This window comes from Neomonachus schauinslandi, chromosome 8 (assembly GCF_002201575.2).
Source record: "Neomonachus schauinslandi chromosome 8, ASM220157v2, whole genome shotgun sequence".
Lineage (NCBI taxonomy): Eukaryota > Metazoa > Chordata > Mammalia > Carnivora > Phocidae > Neomonachus > Neomonachus schauinslandi.
In genome coordinates, this window is record NC_058410.1 from 84,393,938 (window position 1) to 84,402,356 (window position 8,419).

Sequence of the window (8,419 nt, forward strand, 5' to 3'; positions counted from 1 at the left end):
ATAACAGTTCCTAACATCCATGTTTTTTTTCCCCTCTGCAGCATTGGAATAGCTTGTGGAGGAGACAAAGCTAATATCAATATATACACATATATATATGTCATATCTTAGACAAGAACAATTGTTTGATAGTGATTGTCTAATGTCCCGAATGGAAAAGAATCCTGAGGCCTTAACTGGGCTTAGTGGGCAAAGAGGTGATGATTTTTAGCAAGCATGTTATCAGAACACAAGGAGAGAGTGGCAGCATACATGTTTGATTTGACATCCCTGATCTAGGTACTTCTTAGTTATCTGAAAAGAGACAGCAGCAAGTTAGCCAAAGATCATTGGATTTGGAGTCAGATTTTTGTCTGAATGTTTATGCCATAACTTTATTTTTTCATACTTTTTATTTTTTAAATATTAAAATATTTACTGTAATAAAGTATTTTCAAATTTAAAATTTTTTCAATATTTAATGAGCAACTATTATGCAACAGTTATTGTTTAGGTAATGATACAAAATGCTGAGCAAAAGAACACATGGACCCAGCCTTATAACATGAGTAAAACATTAATCAAACAATCATAGAGATAAGTATATACTACAACTTTAGACAACCATTAGGAAGGAGAGGTACCCAATGCCATACAAGTTTATAGTGAGGAGATATAGGCACTTACTAACAGCATAAACTTGGATAAATTACTTAATCCCTCTCTGAATCTGTACGAGATAGAACTCACAATATGTCATAGGGATTTGTAAAAGTTAACTGACAATATATCTGCTATGTATATAATATATAGATGTATAAGTTATATTATTATGCCAACAAACACACGATTTAGAGAATATATATATGTCCACTGAGATATCCTATTTAGTAATGCTACATGAAACAGCATAGTAATTCTTGTGAATATATGTAGACAATCTTTTTCTGTTGAATGTACATATTCTATATTATATTCTTTACAATCTATGTTAGCAGTTCAGGTGGACAAAGAGAACTGGTATAGTTCCAGGAAAGATAGGACTTTCACCAAGAAAAGGAAAAAATAATCAGCAATGATAATCACACAAAATAACTAGGTAGAGATTCCCGTAGTGTGTTGCAAGATAATGCACTAGCAAAAAATATCAAGAGAATGCCCTTCCTCCTGGAAGATAAGGGCTTTGTTTGATCCTACAGTTTGAATGACATGATTAAAATATATTATCAACGAAAAAAGTAACCTAAGAAGGGACATCTAGAAATCAAAACTTACTGAACATAGGGGTACAATGGGGACATAGTAGGAAAGAAGTTAAAGACAGGAGCAAGTTGAGACCCTTCTCATAACCTGGGGAGACTTGACCATGAAAGCATAGACTTTGGAGGCAGATATCACAGGTTCTAATCTTAACTTTGCTAATAGCCATTCGTGTAACTGTGGGAAGATTGTTAATCTCTCTGTGCCTCACATTCTCATCTGTACAAAAAGGAAACATAAACGTACTTCTCTCATTGGGTTAAATGAAATAATTAAGGTACTTAGAGCAGTTCTTGGATCATAGAAGTGCTGTTCAAGCATTCGTTGTTGTTATTGTTATTATTACATTTATAGAGTCCTTTAGATGAAAGCACCGAAATGGGAATAAAGGGTGATATTCAGTGAGATTTCTAAGTTGCTTCCATCTGTGATTTCTGGTCATCAGTTAAAATAAAAATTATAGCAGTTAGGAATGTTTTCAGCTGGAAGTAATAGCCTACCACTTACCAGCATAAGTAACATTAACCATGGCTTAATAAAGATATTTAATTATCTTATATGTATTAAGAATACAAGTGGTTAGGGGTTACTGATTTGGTGTAGGAGCTCAAAATATTATGACAGACCAAGACTCCTCTTACTCTTCTCATCTGCCATCCTCAGATTATTAGCTTTTCCCCTCATGATCACAAGATAGCTGCCACATCTACAAACATTAAATCCCCTGAGTAAGGGGAATGAAGTTTTCACTGCTAGGAGACAAACAGGTTTCCAGTCTATACAAAATTGAAATTCTGTTAAAAAGGAAGAAGGGGGTATGGCTCCTGGCCAAGCAACTAACAATGTAACACTTCTCAGTTGTAATTTCAAAGGCAATGGAAATCACTACCTCTAGCAAGTTGAAAGTATATATAATATTTAGAGACAGATCTTGAGGTATCTGGATGAAAGAAGACAGAAGAGTTGTCAGTGCTTTGGGCAAGCTTTTCACAGTGAATTTTAAGTGTAATTGTGTGCATAAAAACATAGATTTATTTTCAGAAATGCAAATGAAACACCTGGAATAACTGAAAATAATATAGCTGTGTTTCTTATATTATCACTCCCCATTGTATGTATTATAAGAATTATCAAAAATGTTTTGAACTGATATTTAAACCTAGATCCTCTAAAAAACTGATCTTCTCTTGCTCTCTTTCTATACAGCAAAATTCTGGAAAGAGCTGACTCTACTTGTCCTCTGCTGTTCTGCTAATGCTGTTCTATCTTGAACACCCTCCAGTAAGATTCTTACCAGCATCGCTCCATCTGATCTCCTCTCGTCAAGATCATCAATTACCTCCATGCTGCCAAGTGAGATGGTCACTCAGTATCTGACAGAGGCCATCATTTCCACCTTAAATACTTTCTTCACCTCCTAACACTCTGGGTGTTCTTGCTGGTCCTCCTTTACTAGATCCTCCTTACCTTCCCAAATGTTAAATGTTGGAAAGCCTCCTTAGTACCATGTTAAGATTAATCCTTTAGATCGCTTTTTTTCTTTAACCACATGCATTCTCTATCTGGCCACATCCAGTCCTTTTGGCTTTAAATACCATCTCTGATGTCAAACACTCCAAAAATGAAATCTCCATTCAAAACTGTTCACCTGAATCTGGAGTCATATACACCCAGCAGGCATCTGAAACTTCGCATATCCCAAACTATACTCCTAATCCCACTACCCCCCCTACCAAAACTTGCTTCTTACATGTGTTTTCCCTACATCAGTCTTTGATCCCACACTTTACCCAGCTGTTCAGGCTTCTAAACTTTGAAATTATTCTTGACTCCTCTCTTTCTTCACTGTCCCTTAGCCAATCAACTGGCGAATCCTGTAGGCTTTATGTTCAAAGTATGTCTTGACTATGGCCACTTGTTATCGCCTTTATCTTGTCATACTGCTCCAAACCACTGTTTCTAGTTATTGCTATACTGGTCTCCTTACTTCCACCTTCCTTCCTACAATCTATTCACACATAAGAGCCAAAATAATTTTTTAAAACATAAGTCAGATGATATCACTCCTTTGCTCAAAACCTTCCAATAGCTTTTGATCTCCCTCTGAGTAAAGCCTAAGCCCCTACAGTTAGCCGCTACAGTCCTAGAGGCCCACCATGACCTCTCCCATCTCCTTTTCCTCCACTCTATACCATGCTCACTACATTCCAGTTACTGGTTCCTCACACTTCCTGAGTGTTCTAGGCATGCTCCTGCTCCCTCTGGTTGATGTGTTCTTCCTCAAATAACTACATGTCTTGTCTCTCTTTTCCTTCATGTTCTTTTTTAAAGACCTCCCATCAGAGACGTCTTCCTTAACCACCTGTTTAAAGTACTATTTCTTACCCCTGTCCCTCTCTACTATTCCCCACAGTCACTATAACCAAATAACATATATATTTGTTGTCTGTGTACTCCTAACTTTGCAACACAAGATCAGTGACCGAGTCTGTTGTGTTCACTGCAGTGGCTGGGACACGGAAGTGTCTGGCCCCTAGCAGGTTCAAGTCTATGTACTTAAGGTATGAATGTATCAATGAACGGCTATTTGCTGAGTAATCCTTTTATTTTTTATATCTGTATAAACCTCATATAAATTTTGAGACTGTTTTCAGTCTTGTAAATTAATGTTTTCAATAGGTCCTTTCTTTCAATCAGGTAACAATAGTAACATTTTGTTTTATGAGGTATATATAAATATCTCATAAGACATTCCTTATGATATATATATCATACAGGTATACTTTAAGGTATTAAGATATACCTTAAAGTATAAGACTTACCTTGTAAATTCCATTACCTTTTTGTGTTGTATTTTTAACAATGTCATTTCATATATTAGTGTCTTTGATTAACTATTGACATGTTTTATTTGTTTAAAATTTTATTTGTTTAAAAAGATCATACTGAAATAATTACGCTATGAAAGAGATCATCTTTGCTATTTGGGGGCCATTTTCCTATAGCTCAATATTTTCATGATCTAATTGAAAATCATCCCAAGATCAAATGCTGTGATTTTTCTGAATATACCAATTAACACCTTGAAAACATAAAGCACTTCTTTTTTCTGTTAGGCCTGACACTATTACATAATTTGTTCCTATTTTATGTAAAATATTTTGATGAGCTTGTTTTAGTACACGCTCATTAATATTGTAGCCCTTATACAAATGTTAATAGTTTTAGGAACACACACACATAAATGCACATGGTAATGCCTAAATATATTCATTAATAGGGGTCTTTAGAAAATGATGAAAACATAATTGCAGACAAAGATTTTGTTTTCTGGCTACTAATAATTTCTCACACATACTATTAAAAATCACCAAAGTTAATCAAATGGGAGAGAATTTTAAAATTTTGCTTTGGAATGTCTCTCATATCTTCCCTCCTCTCCCTACTCCCCTGCCTCCCTCCATTACCTATATTTTGGCTCGTACCTACTTTCCAAAGAGAATCCTTTTTTTGATCCTAACTGAATGAATTGAAATCATTCTACAAAATGCCTACATTTCTATTTATGGACCATACTTTCCATATATTGTGTATCTTTATCTCACCCCTTCTCACTCCACTCCAGTTCCATTGGCTTCTACATTCTTGCTATTACCCAGGATTTAGTGATTACATTCTCTGTGGATTGTCTTTTCACATATCTCATCATTGCTTGGAAATGATATAATGTTTCTTTTTCTCAGCCTCTGCCTTCTGTTACTCTGCTTACTTTCTTCTGAGGTGATTCCATCTTAATCGCACATTAACTATCATTTGATAGTTAATAGGAAATAACCATAACATTTTGGATCTCAATATCTAACTGATTTCATCCTGGTGACTAATGACAAATTGAAATGCAATATCACTGAAAAGATTAAGAACGTCGTTTTCCCTCTTAAGTCCTCCATTCTCATTTTTCTCACCTGCATTACTCATTCCCTACTATACTCCTCCAACTTACGAGTCTGGTGTAATCCCCTGTTTCTTTTTTCTGTCTTCAAAATTATAAGCCTATAAGTTAGTAATGAATAACTGTTTATAAATAACAGAATTTCTTTAAAATTGGCTAATTTTTAGTTATAGACTTTGCTGTTGTATTCCAATCAAAACAAAATTATTTAGAAGAACATAACTTCAAAAAAACATTATAAGATTGTAAGAAGAAATTGGTCTTATTACTACATTATCAAGGAAGATCAATCCAAAATAAAAATTTCAAATCCTTTTGATGTGTTTTTTTTCCCTTAGCTCTAAAATCTATGCTTTTCTCTTATCTTATTAACTAAAACTTGTTTTCATATAAACTTTCATAATTACCTGTTATTTGATTTTTAAGCTTGTTCACTAATTTCTCTCAGTTGTATAGTGTTTAGAGTTTGAAACACACGTTTGTACTCCTAAAAGTGTTGAACAGCACTAGGAGATGAACATCATCATTCTCCATATATAGATGAGTACATGGGGGCTTAGCGAGGTTGATTTTCTTGTTTATGTCACATATCTTGGAAAGGGCACCAGAACTAGAAAGCAGGTGTTTCAACCCCTGGACAATTGCTAGCTTTGACTATCCCACAGATGTCTCTAGATTAAAACATTCATAAAAATACATATAAAAACATTCTCTTGGTCATTCAGGGATTAAGTGTTCTACAGTAACATGACAAATAAACCAGTAATGTATTTTGTTCCTCTCTCAATATATGAGCATGTATTTGTATAGCGCCAATTTACTTTGTGGTATGTGTGATTTAAGTTTGCCTTCCTCAGATGTTTAGTAGCCATATCTTTATATTTCAGGACAAAGAGATGTTAGGGAACGCTTAGAGACCCCAGTGTCCAGTCTAAAATTTTTATTTTAATTAGATAATCAGGTTGGATTCTATAAATTTAACACAGAAAAAAAAGATAAGCTGAAGCACCTTGGGCCAGTCATTTTACCTTGCTGGACCTCAACTTTCAACTTCTCCATCTACTAAAAAGAAGGAGATAGACTTATTCATCATCATAACAATATAAGGATAATAGTAAAATCTCCAATGAATTGAGGGCCGAGCACTATGCTAAATCCTTATATTCACCATCTCATTTAATATTCACAAAAATCCTTTGAGGAGAAGACTATTATCATCTCCATTTTACAGATAGTGAAATGAAGTCTCAGAGAGTCAACTTCCCAGGGTATGCGGCTGATGAGTGCAGGTGGGATTTGGACTTGGGCCTGTTCTATCCCGAGGTCTGCATTCACAACTCCCAGGCATCGAAGCCTCTCACTGCTACAACACCACCATGATTTCTATGGTCCCCGACAGCAACATGTGTTATTATTCTTCTGTTAAAGAGACTTGGAATTATTTCCTGTTTTCTCATTATCCATTGAAACTTTCGGGATTTGTTTCCTTAATTATGAATCAATATTTGTTGTTTAACTTAAACAAGTAGGCAAGGGACAAATAAATGGAAAGTCATTGGAAGTTCTTAAATTGATGTTGGATGTTATTAAATTAAGAAAGCCCATCATTCAAGGAGAACTTTGTTAATAAAATTTCAATTAAAGCAAAATCGCATAGCTCTACTAATATCAACAATGAAAAATCTACTCCCAGCAGCCTTTTTTTCATTTAGAACATTACATTTGATTAACCTTTCAACTATAGATGTTTGTAATGCATGCAATTGCAAGTTCTCAATTTCTCTCCACAAGTTTAAAATACACACATTTATTATTATTTTCAGTTAAAGAACATTAAAATTATATTAACATGTAATCTTAAAGATATCAAAAGTAAATAAACTACATCAAACAATTTTCAATATGATGCTTAAATGGAAAGAAAACTGTTTGCAAAAGTATTTAGGATTGTTATTTTTCTTGCTGGAATGGACACAGAGATAACAGTAAACAGAAGTAATATCTCATTTGTCCTTTGTTTCTAAATAACTAAAGGATTCAGGGGGCCTTAATTCTAGTAATAACTCTAAAGTCATTTCTTATTCTGAATGTAATCTTTATTTTTATATGCTTTGATGTATTATTATTAAAATTCTGCTATTAAAAAAGAAAAATATATTCAAGGAAATAATTCGATCTGTTTAGATGGACCACTTAAATTTTTGCTTTAAAATAAACTTTGACTATGCACATACATAACAGAGAGAAGGGAAACCGTCAAGAAATGAAAAAAACAAACTAATGAGTGTCATAATTAGGGTATGTAAATTATTTCAACTATTTTAAAGCAAAAAAGGAGTTAGGTAATTCTAAGAACTTAGAGTTTCAGTTGACAAATCAAGAAAGCATGAAATAGTGAAAATATTAACCAAATCTACCAAGTAATAATTTAGGGTTTAAATTTATTTTTGTTCACAATATCTTTTGAAGGCCTTCTGTTGCATTGATATTTAAGGACAATCCTCATTAATAAATAGAAAATAATCTGTTCCACAAAATATGTATTTCTCTTTATGTATTCACGTCATACGCTCCTTAAACTCAATACAAAGTGCTCTTAACATCAGCTGGCTGGAAAAGTGACATAACTGCTTATAGCAAATGTTAGTTATGTTCAAGAGAAAGAGATAATTATCTTTCCAAATATATAGGTCTTCAACAGCTTCCTATTATTGCGAAAGCCCCATCCATTAGGTTCTCCAGTCATTGTTTATCACTAATTTAGGCTTGGCTCTAAATCTCCATCTGGTTTCCTGCCTTTTGAAAAAGCCCACATATGAATCTCAGCAGTCTTTGGCTGCTTTAGTACAAGACTCAAACTAGATGTGAATCTGAAAAGGGTCCTTGCCCCTTCCCCCTGGGTACTACTCTAATTACTTTTTTCCTTGTTAGGACCCCAAAGTAATGCAAATCCAAGTCCTGTCTACAGAGAAGTTCTACCCACACACCCCTGAGCCTATGTACCTTCCCTAAAAGGATGGTTCTCAGGAAAAGATGATTTGAAGGAAATGTGTTCAGCACTAGAGGAAGGAAAGTTATCCAAGAAACCCGGAGGCTCAATGGCAGCTGCCTCAATTCAGAAGCTTTTAGAGAAGGACTCCTTGGGGGAGGCAATGTGAAGACAAGGGACAATTCAAAGTAGGAAGCAAAGGTTATAGATTCCAGGGATATCAGAGGATGAGGCAGAGG